Here is an 11,611-nt window from a genome sequence, read left to right as displayed (position 1 = left end):
TTCTCCTATCCCGGTTTGAGTAGGGAACTTCATTTTGAGGTGGGGGTGGAAACTACTGCTCCCAAGTCTCTCAGAGCAGGGCGTCCTGTGATGGTGCTATAAGTGAAAGGAATGTCTATGACCATAAAGGTGGTCGTAATGGTCTTTTGGAGGGGGTATATTCCGAAGGATACTGGTAAGTCGATTTTGCCACTGACCCGCACTGGTGCCCTGGAGAAACCGTAGATGGAGTATTCTGTGGGCCCCAGTCTCCCCTCGCCCAGCTTCATTTCTTCAAAGGTTTCGAGGTGCAGCACACTGACAGAGCTCCCCGAGTCCACTAAGATCTTTCCTATGTCGAAGTTGGCGATGATTAGCCTGACTACTAGCGCATCGTTGTGGGGAACTTGTAGCCCGTTAAGGTCTTCAGAGGAGAAAGTGATGATCTGGTCTTTTTTTTTGGGGGGGGGGTCCATCCGGGGCCTTTTGGAGCGTATTTCTAGGGAGAGTACCCGCTCCGAGTATGCTGGTCGGCCGACTGTCGTCGGTCCCCCGGCTGCAGGTCCTCCGACGATGATGTTGATTTTTTCGACGATGGTGGGCGGCTGTTCGGAGGTCGGATTCTACTGAGGTGGTTCTCCCCTGTTGGGGAATTGGTGATGGCGCGCGCCGTGCCCGTTGCGGGATCGGCGCTTACTGCTGAACCGGTGCCTTCTAGGTGACCGGTGCCTGTTGCGGGACCCATGCCTGCTTCGAGACCGGTGCCTGCTTCTTGGCACGTTGGCGGGGATTTGGGCTTCGTGCGGGCGTTCAATCGGCGCGGGGTTCTTAAGGTACTGATTTAAACGTCCCTCCTTGGCCAGTTTCTCTAACTGGAGTTTGAGGTGGAAACAGTGGTCCGTTTCGTGGCCGTGGTCCCCGTGGAAATCACAGAACTTTCCATTGTACCGCTTCTTCGGGTCCGTGCTCATTTTCCTAGGAGGGGTCAGAAGACCTTGATCTCTGATGGCGAACATGACATGGGAGAGGGGGACCTTCAGGGGGGCACTTCGTAGCCTTTCAAAGACGGGGGCGGGGTTCCGGTTTGCTTCGGCCCGTGGCCTCATGGACCCTCTCCCATCTTCCTTCCTTCTTTCTTCGGGGCCGGCTCGGCTTCGCTCCCGTACGCATGCTTCCTCCGCCCGTATGAACTTGTTAGCTTTGGACTCAAGTTCCTGCAGGTCCCATGGCGGCTTGAGGGTGAGATGTAGTTTAAGATTTGGGTCGGTGGTAGCGTGCTTTAGTGCCGCGACCGCTATTTGGACGTCGATGTGAATTTCAACATGAAGTCTCTCAAGGCCTCGTTCTTCTTTGTCGGAGGGCTAAGAGGGCGTCCGCTGGATCGTGGCGGAGGCGGTTGTTGGCGAACCTTGCGGTGAACTTTCTCCCGAATTCGTGGAAAGATGTGATGGAGTCTGGCTCCAGGCGCATGTACCAGTCGTTGGTGGTCTTTCTTAGCAAGGAGGCAAAGGCTCTGCACATAAATCCGTCCGACGCGCCTCGGAGTGCCATTACCCTCCTGAAAGTTTGGAGGAACTCAAGAGGGTCTGTGCTCCCATCGTAAAAGCCGAATCGGGAGAGATCTATTCCCGCTTCCACAAGGGTTTTTAAGATCTCTGAGGTGAACGGAGACGCCGTCTCTCTTTCCCATTCGTCAAGGATGTCGTGGGCATAAGGCTTCTTCATCTCCCGTTTGACTTCTCGGATTTGTCTCTGCAGGTCGGCCAATGAGTCTAGCCCGGGGGCTGCGCTGAGGTTGCTACTTCTTCTACCTGCGTTGGGGGTAACTCTTGGAATCAAGCTGTTCGGGTAGGGGGGGCATAGCTCAAGGTAGCTTGTCTCCCGTTATTTGGCTGGTGTCCCCCAACTGGAGGAGGTAAAGGGCTATTTGTCGAAGGGGAGGGCGCTCGCCGAATTGGCGCTCTCCTTCGCCGAGGATGACATTCCTCTGGCGACTCCCCGTCACCTTCGTCGTAAGCTTCCGTGCGATCATGCGTAGCCGGGGGCATCCCCGGGGCTGGAGGCTCTGGTGGTGGCGGCAGTCGTTGGAGTAGCTCCTGGCGGAGTTGGTTGAACATTTCCATGGTAGGGATCATTTGTGGAGTGTTAGAGGCGGGCCGATGGTGGCCCGAGAGCGGCGAGTTCGGCCCCTAGGAGTTGGAGGTATGGGTTCGTGCATGCTGGGCTGGCTCCTGGTCACTACCCCTGTTTCCTGCTATTGGGTGTGGTTTCTTATCGTTTCGAGGTGTTCGATCTCAACGGGTCCCACGGATGGCGTCAATATGATGGCTTCGGAATCCGGGTCTGCGATCGCGCGGTGGGTAGAGAGGCTCCGCGGGGGTCTGTAATCACAAACAGAGGGGTCAAGGGGGGTCCAGGGTGGGTCTCGGATCACCACTTCGACACCCAAGTCAGATTCTAGACCAACAATATAAAGGACAGCAAGAAAAGGCTGAGGTGCAATCAAGTTTACCAAGACCAAAATGCGGGTTCTTCTTTCGGTGCATGGGTGGACGGGTCGGAGGCGACGAGTGGGAAGTGGAAGAAGAGGAGGGAAGGAATTCGGGCGTCTAGCACCTTTTTCCTTCCTTCCCAAGATTAATCTCCCTACTTCATTTGTTGTCGCCTCGCTCTTCGGGGAGTTGCCCCTTCTCTTGGGTGGCCTTGAGAGGGATTGGATCTTTTCTCCTCCCCTGCGGCCTCTTCTTATTCTCACTTGGGAATCCTTTTAAGGGGCCCTTTCATCATTTCAGGCAGAGACCACACTTGTTGGATTGGACTGCCTTCCTCTGGCATGACGGTGGGCGTGGCCTTGCCGTGTAATCTTGCCCATAATCGTGATGATGAGGTTCGGGCAGCGGGAGGGTAACACGTGCCGGGATTACGCGGTCTTGTCGGTCATTAATGCCCTACTTAATTATGATTAGATTCCATCGATGCATGGGCGACACGTGGTGAGATTAGAGGATCGCGCCGTATTTTATGTCCCATCAATCAGCTCCCTCCTTCCCTAAGAAATCCCCACTGTGATCCATTATCAAATCCAGTTCAATTTCTGTTGGTTACTTTTGATTGCGGTTTATTTCAACGAGGAATCATCATCTTAAGAGACCACTATTCAAAGGGGAGAATCATCATCAAGCTTTGGACGAGGTAGGCAAAGTTTTTCATATCTTAAGTTATGCATTTATTTCCTCTTTCTATCTTTTGTATGTTTATTTTTGCCATGGCCCATTATAAAAGAACCAAATCCCTTGAAAACTCTTAGTGTTTAGAATACCAAACCCATCGCCAACTTGGCATTGACCCAAACCCCAGCCCGTCCGGCTTTGACCCAAACCCGATGGCTCCTCTGGCCTTGACCCGAACCCCCAACTCGGCCTTGATCCAACCCTACTCGACCTAAACCCATGGCCAACTTGGCCTTAACCCAAAGCCGCTCGTCATCCCTAACCTGAGCCCAACCCGAGTCTGCCCGAGTTAATCCAAATTAACCCGGACTCATCCCGGTCCAGCCCAAGCAAACCCTGACCCTGACCCCATACCTCAAACCGTAGTGAACTCAATACCGCATCCCGAACCTAATCCCAACCGGATCCAACCCGGACTCACACTACGCGGACTCAATCCGAGCCAAAACCAACCAAATTTACAACCACCGAGCCTATGCACTTTGTGTATCACCCAAAATCATTCATGAGCTGTACCTAGAAAAAGATATTCAAACCCCCTTTTTGAATGGTTGGAACAGTATATTAAATATATAATGATATGAGCACAACCCATGCAACCTAATTAATCAATCCTATGTGGGCACATGCACAAGCTGATCTAATCCTTTGTATGCATTGTGTGAGGCTGTTCCCCTACATTCACGTGCTGAATCCCTATGTTCAAACCCTCTTGTACGGGGGCTGAATTTGATCCTATGTGTGCACTGTGTGAGGCTATCCCATCCAAGCCGTATACAATTTGACCCGGCCCAACTCGAACCCAACTCAACTCCAACTCAACAGACCCTGAACCTAATCTAGCTAAATCCAACATAACAGACGTCACACCCCATCCCCATCTATATTTCACACACCCTATCAGACCATATCAATAACTAATAGCCATAAGCCTCATACTCCATTACCTATATACATCATAATTACATTCCATTACCCATGGCCATCAGCCCCTTATCCCACCATCCCAAAGCCAAAAGCCTTAAATCCCATGACCATAGCCACACACCATACACCACATGCCCTTTGTTTGTTCCCATCCGTGCTCAAACACTACCCACCCAACAGTACCCTCATACACTCATACAATAGACCCGGTCAACCTAGTTAAACCAGCCATCGTGCCCACTCGGACCAACTAACTCTCTCCCCCTTCCAACCCCTAAGAGCCACTCGGCCCAATTGTTTCCTAAAATACTCAACCTGCTGAAATGAACCGCGACCTGAACCGTAACCTGGGTGTGAACTCGAGCCAACCCGGTTCAACCCGAGTCAGCCCGAGCCCGGACCCGCATCCCGAACCCGACACCCATAAACTCGTGACCCCTCAGAACATACACCCAAAGGCCCAACCCTATTGTTCCTAAATCTATGCACTGTATGCATGCACCATGTACATCTGTGCAATTAATCTTTTATAAATGTTATGTGCATGTGTTGTATCCGATCCAATTTTCTATGTATTATGTGATGGGGCCAAAATCCGGGCTTGCGATCGCACGGCGGGTAGAGTGCCTCCGTTAGTATCTACAATCACAAACAAAGGTGTCAGGGAGGTCCGAGGTGGGTCCCGGACGACCACTTCAACACCCAAGTCAGATTCTGGACCAACCGTATGATGAACAACAAGAAATGACAGGGGGATGATCAAGTTTACCAGAACTAATGCGTGAACTTTTTCTCTATAAGTTGGGCGGATGGGTTGAAAGTCGAGAGTAGGAAGGAGGGAACGGGCGTCCAACACCTTTTCCCCCTCTCTTTGCTTGGACTTGAATGGTCTTAATGGTGGTTAAAGCTCCCCTTTAATGGCGCTTGGTTTAGGAATTTAATTTTTCTTTTTCCCTCTTGGGTTGGATCCCCCCTTTTTTCAAGAAGTAGCCTATTTATCCTTCTTTCTTGGATGCAAATTTTCTTCATGGGATGCCACGTGGACCTCTCTCATCATTTAGAGAGAAAGCCTTCTTTTGTTGGATTGGGTTGCCCCCTGGCTCGGAGGCGCGCATGGCTTTGTCGTGCAACCTTATCCATAATCCCAATGATAGTGATTATGCTTAAGATTTTGGTGGCGGGGAAGTGATACGTGGCGAGATCACATGGCCCTGCCATGTCTTAACACCTTTCTTAACCATAATTAGATTCCTCTGGTGCGAGGGTGACACATGGCATGATCCAACGGCATCACCATTTTTACTCCCTATCATAATACCCCCCTATTCCTTTGGTCCGTTGAATGGACCAAGGGAGTAAGTTCATTTATCTGGTTAAATAATATTGTGATGAGGGCATTGATGGGAGCCTCGAATTGCGGAGGAGCGTGCTGCTTCATTTGGCGATTCATCCTCGAGGGGTTGCCAGGTAATTATGACGCGTCGGTTGATTACTCAACTGGGAAAAGACACGTGTAGAGTCGGTTACCTCGTTTGGTAATCTAAGGGTCGCTTTGACGCTTATAATAGAGGCTTTTTTGGTCTTCTTCTCCACATGTCTTTTTCCTTCTTTTCTCTAATTTTACTGTTTCCCTATCTGCTGAACATGTCCAAACCTAGAGACGGCTTCTCCTCACGGGACAAGGGTAAGGCCCCGCTTACCTCCGAATGTTCCAGCGATCCTGACCTGTCTTCTGAATCTGATGAGGATCTCATGACTTACCAAAAGAAGGCTAGGAGGGACCCGAGCCCTCCTCTGGGCTTTCCTTCTCTCCGCCTCTTAAGGGCAAGCCTTTCTCCTCTCACATTGCGAATAAGCAGTCTTTTTTCTCCAGGGTCTATCGGCAGGGGATGGAATTATGCGATTGCGTCCTGAGGATGGGTGAGAAAATTGAGGATTTGAAGCGGAGGAACGGAGAGTTGCAGAGGAAGGTCCGTGATCTTAACGAACAATTGCTCGAATATGAGGTGGACCCTTTTATGGAGAGCTCTGGGGAGGAGAGAGAGGAGGAGGAGGACTCATCTGAGGAAAGTTCCCCAAACAGTCTTTCAGATTGACTCTCGGGGGTCGGGCTTCCCTTCCTTCTCCTCTTTTTTGAAAGAAAAAGTTGTTTTGAGGGCCTTGTTGGTTATGGGCCTCTTCTCTTCTTGTTCCCCTGTTCTTTCCTTCTTTTTTTTGTAGGCCTTCTGGCCAAAAAGGCAGTTAATGGATAGTTATCTTTTGTTCCCATGGAGTGCTCTTTGTGGCATCTTTATCGTTGTCTGTATGCCTTGCGTGTAATGTAGATATATTCTTTCCGTTTTTCCTTGTGCGTGTGAGGAGGCTGAGCGCCGGTGTGGCCGAGTCCTTGTCCCGAGCTCCAAACCTTCTTGACTTAATTAAGCTATTCTTCCATCTAAGTGGAATGGTAGTAGGGTGGTCGGACCCTTGCTCTGAGGCCCGAACCCTTTTTGCTCAACCAGGCTCTCTTTCCATCTAAGTGGAATGGTAGTGGGGTGGCCGTACCCTTGCTCTGAGGTCCAAACCCTTTTTGCTCAACCAGGCTCTCTTTCCATCTAAGTGGAATGGTAGTGGGGGTGGCCGGACTCTTGCTCTGAGGTCCGAACCCTTTTTGCTCAACTAGGCTCTTTTTCCATCTAAGTGGAATGGTAGTGGGGTGGATGGACCCTTGCTCTGACGTCCGAGCCCTTTTTGCTCAACCAGGCTCTCTTTCCATCTAAGTGGAATGGCAGTAGGGTGGCCACACCCTTTCGAATGGTCTTCTCCTCACTTTCAGCGGGAAAACGGTGAAGGTAGCTTGTTTCCAAAGTTTAGCAGTGGGGGTAGAAGTGTCTTTTCACCGACAAAATGGCGCTTTGATTTTGACGGCTTTTTCAAATTCCCAAAACAGCGCCACGTGTGGATGTCCTATCCGATTGAAGGGAGGCGAGAGGGTGATTGACACGTGTGGAAACCCTAACTTAAAGGCTTTTTCGGGATCATTGTCTTCTGTTCCTTCATCTTCTCTGGGTGTAATAGGTTTTTCTGCGAGGCCCTTTCATCCATCGGTTGATCTCTTTCTTTTGAGGGGTATTTTCACAGTTGGCTTATCTCCGGTCCTTGCCTTCTTCCAGGTGAGTCTCATACTTTTCATTTCAATCAATCTTTGGTTCTGTACCCCCCCTATTTTTTTTTCTTTTTTGACAATATCTGATACGACTGATTCTCATAATCCAACTAGTGAGTCGGTGGTGAGGTGCAAAGGGGGTGATTCTCAAGGCGACCATATGCCTAGAGAACTGGAGGATAGTACTGGGGCCTCTGGTTCAACATCTTCGGAGGCCACTCAATCTGGACTCCCCACTCAGGTTCCCCCCACTCGCGAGGCGGTCATTAGGAACATAATGGCCGGTGAGACTATTCGACCTGGGCGTGTGATGTCAATCAAGAGTTCCTTGAAGAAGTCGGAGGAGGGCAGGATTAGGAAAGAATACCGGATGCCTGGTGAGTATGGGATTCGAATCCCAACTTCTAAAGACGGGGTGTGTGAGGGGGTTACAGAGGGCGAGGTAGCCTTTTATGTGGAGTCTTTTAGGGTGGGGGTTAGATTTCTGCTTTTGGGTATCATCGTCGAAGCTCTTGAGTTTTACCGGGTGGCACCTTCCCAACTGGTTCCTAACAGTTGGCACACCCTCTTAGCCTTTGTAACCAAGGCCGGTCAGCACAAGGCCCAGGCCACCCCCCCGTTTGCTTAGGAGTTGTGTCGCCCTCGGCCCTCTAATATAGGGCGAGGATAGCTGGTTGTACTTGAGCCAGCGTCCCCAAGTAAAGATTGCAACAAACCTGCCTTCCTCCATAAAGACGTGGAAGGAGGAGTTTGTGTTTATTACCCCTCCGTCGGATGCGGATTGGGGTTTCCCCATGTCTTGGAGGCGTTCCCACAAGTGGAGAAGGAAGTCCTTTCCCGATGAGTCAGATTATAGTAAATTTGACTTGGAGAAGCTTGTCACCGGGGAACCCATTGATGTTTCCGAGTTCAAGGAAGAGGAGAGTTTGAGGAAGTATGGCATGATCTGTACTATGGCGAGGACGACCCACAGGACAGTCGAGGATGTGGGAGAGAGCTCTGCCAATCCCTGTGGTGAGCCCCCCTTCTCGTTAGCGGCTTTCTCTAAGTTTTTCCCGAGTTTCGTTTTTTGTATTGCTGAATCACTTTTCTTGAATTTGGGTTACAGATATGTCTTCTCCGAGGACCTTGTCAAGGGGAAGGAGGCTATGGTGGAATTGCCGACGGGCTGCTCTGGTCGAGCAAAGATCCCTTCGGAGTTCATGGCGGCGGCACGGAAGGCGACGGTCGTGCCTCTGGGGTCTACGCCTTCAAGCTCTTCCGGCCGCTCGGTAGGGGGGAAAGGTGTGTAGAGACTTCCTCCTGTCAAGGATTTGGAGCCTCCTGCTAAGAAGGTCACTCTTCCCTGTACTCCTCAGAGGAAGACCAGACAGTTGGCTAAGGGTTCGTCGGCATTTTTCACTGATGTTCCCAGAATGATGGAGGGGTCTAGTATGACCAAGTTGATTTTGGATGACGTGGAGATTCCTGAGCAGAATTTCAAGATGCACGGCGAGGTGTTTAGGCCAGATTGGAGGATCGGCGATGGGGACGGCGTCCTTACGAACCCACGGGCTGGGGTGGAGTTGGGCCTGATGACGGCTCTTCCTGGTGACGAGGCCGAGCTGGAGAAATACCCTCACTGAACATTGGCTGCCCGGTATCTCCACTCTGCGCCTTGCATAAGTATCCTTTGTTCGATTTATTGTGTAATGTCTCCATTCCGTATCTTGTGTATTATCATGCTGATAGTTCCCCGGGATGTATCCTTGCAGGCTCAAAGTTTTGCTAGGAAGATGCTGGAGTACATGTTGGAGGATGAATCTGAGATGGGTTCTTTTGATAAGCGCATCCGCAAGTTGGGGGAGGATCTTGGGAAGGTCCAGGCCGAGAAGGCGTCACTTGAGGACATCATTAAGGACCTCAGGGGACAACTTCAAATGGCCGAACACAGGAGAGACATGGCGGAGAATAATCTGCTGGTTGCCCGGGAAACGCAAGTCGGGGAGTTGGCTAGGGCACGGGAGGAATGGCGGGGCTCCCAGGAGTTTTTTATGGCCACGACCGAATTTAGCATTGACATCGAGGTAGAGGATTTCATTGAATGTCGGCGGCGTGGACGGGAGGTCGACCCATCTTTCCCTTTGGAGAAGCTGAGGCATGAGTCCGAGGAGATTGCTCCGGAGGATCCTCCTCAGGAGGGGGTAATTGTTGTGGAGTCGACCAAGGATTCGGCAAGCGAGGCGGCTCCGACTGCCCCTACTGAGGTTGCGCCTTCGACAGGGAATCAGTAGGGTGGTAAGTACGGCTCCTGCGCCTCTAGAGGCTTTTATCAAGCTCTTTTCCATGGTCCTGTTTGAGACCGGTACTTTGGATCTGTAGTAATTCGCCAAGCAACATTTCCCCTTTTTTTTTTGGTGGAGAGAGGGTATGCCTGTTCGCTCTTCTCCCCTTTTTTGTGTGGCTAGGCTGCAGTAGTACATGATGGTTGTGGCCCATTTTTTGGAGAGATCGCTGTACGTTTTCTTTTGTCATGACAATACTAACCCTTGGATTGGCAGGCTTGACTACTTTTAGTGCGCCCTCGTGGGGTGTTGCTTTAGGGTATCCTGTTTGTGGGAGGGCCATCTTCCTCGCGAGTGATCAGCTCGGAGTTGATATGTCCCGCCTGTCTTTTAGAAATGGCTGGTCTTCTTTTATTTCATGGGAAGCGTTTTAGGGCATTTTCTGGGGGATCAATCCAGATATTGCCTCTGCCTCACTTCCTGTGCCCTCTCGGTCCAACGCGAGGCATGGGCCGGAGGGTGGAGATAGACGTATTATGGAGAAAACATCCTTTCATTAATCGCAACAGAGGTTACATTGGCTTCGTTCTAAAAAAGGAAAGACAAAAGAAATACAAGCATAATAATTTTTCAAAAAAAGAAAAGACACCACTTACCCTTTCCTCTCATTGGTAAAACCTTCGCAGATTTTTCATGTTCCAGCCTCGTGGGACTGGGGTTCCTTCAAGGTGTTCCAATTGGTAGGCTCCGGGTTGGAGTGCTCGGGTGACTTTGTAGGGCCCTTCCCATTTGGGGGCGAGTTTTCCAGAGTGTCGGGGGTCTGAGACCTCCGATCGTCGCAACACTAGGTCCGGCGTACCGAGCGTGTTTTCACACGGGAGTTGTAATATCGGGAGACTTTTTGTTGGTAGGAGGCAATCCGGAGCCTAGCCCGCTCTCTTTTTTCCAGGACCAGGTCGAGGGTGTTCCAGAGGAGCTCAGAGTTTTCGTGTTCATCGAAATTTTCCATGCAAAAAGTCGGGACTCCGATCTCCACGGGAATGACGGCCTCGACCCCGAATGCTAGGCTCAAAGGAGATTCTCCAGTCGTAGTCCGGGGCATCGTTCTGTAGGCCCAGAAGACATTGAGGAGTGCCTTCACCCAGGACTTCCCAGCTTCTTCCAACCGTTTCTCGAGACTCTGAAGTAGGATTCTATTAGTCACTTCTACCTGTCCGTTGGCTTGAGGGTGCGCCACAGACGCGAACCTGTGTTCGATACTCAGATTGTCGTAAAACTTTAAAACTCAGTGCTCGCGAACTGGGGCCCAATGTCTGTCACGAGTATTCTCGGGATGCCAAAGTGGGCAGATTACGTCGTGGTAGAAGAACTTCTCTGTTGCCTTAGAGTTTGGTTTCGCCACGGCTTTGACTTCGACCCAATTGGTAAATTAATCAATGGCGATATATAGCATCGTATGTCCTCCCGGGGCTTTTGGAAAGGGGCTAACCAGGTCCATACCCCACATGGCGAAGGGTAGAGGGATCGACATGGGGGCGTACGGGGTGGCCGCTGGCGAGGCGTGGTAGCAAATTTCTGGCATGGGCCACATTTCTTGATGAACTCTTGGGCATCTCTCAGGATCGTCGGCCAAAAATACCCGTGCCTTATGATTTTTTGGGCCAGTGTTCTCCCGCCCCCATGATCTCCACAGATCCCTTCGTGCACTTCCCGCAACGCGTACTCTGATTCAAAGGGAACTAGGCATCGAAGGTACGGCCAAGTGTATGACCGTTTGTATAATTTGGCTTCCTGGAGTACATAGTGGGCGACCTTTGCGATTAGCCTCCGGGCCGCCAATTTGTCCTCGGCCAGTATCCCATCTCACAGGTACTGTACTATGGGGTCCATCCAGGTCGGTTTGGCCGGAATTTCCATTACTTGTTTTTCATCAATGCTAGGGTGAAGCAATATTTCGGTGCATATGGAGCCGAAATCACAGGTCTCTTCAGAGGCCATTTTGGAGAGGGCGTCGGTGCAGGCGTTCATGCCCCACGGCACTTGAAGAATTTCCACTTCCTTTATTC

The sequence above is a fragment of the Tasmannia lanceolata genome, unplaced genomic scaffold, assembly GCF_043159265.1.
Source record: "Tasmannia lanceolata isolate RefF3 unplaced genomic scaffold, GAP_Taslan_0.1 ptg000044l, whole genome shotgun sequence".
Lineage (NCBI taxonomy): Eukaryota > Viridiplantae > Streptophyta > Magnoliopsida > Canellales > Winteraceae > Tasmannia > Tasmannia lanceolata.
This window is presented reverse-complemented; position numbering follows the sequence as displayed.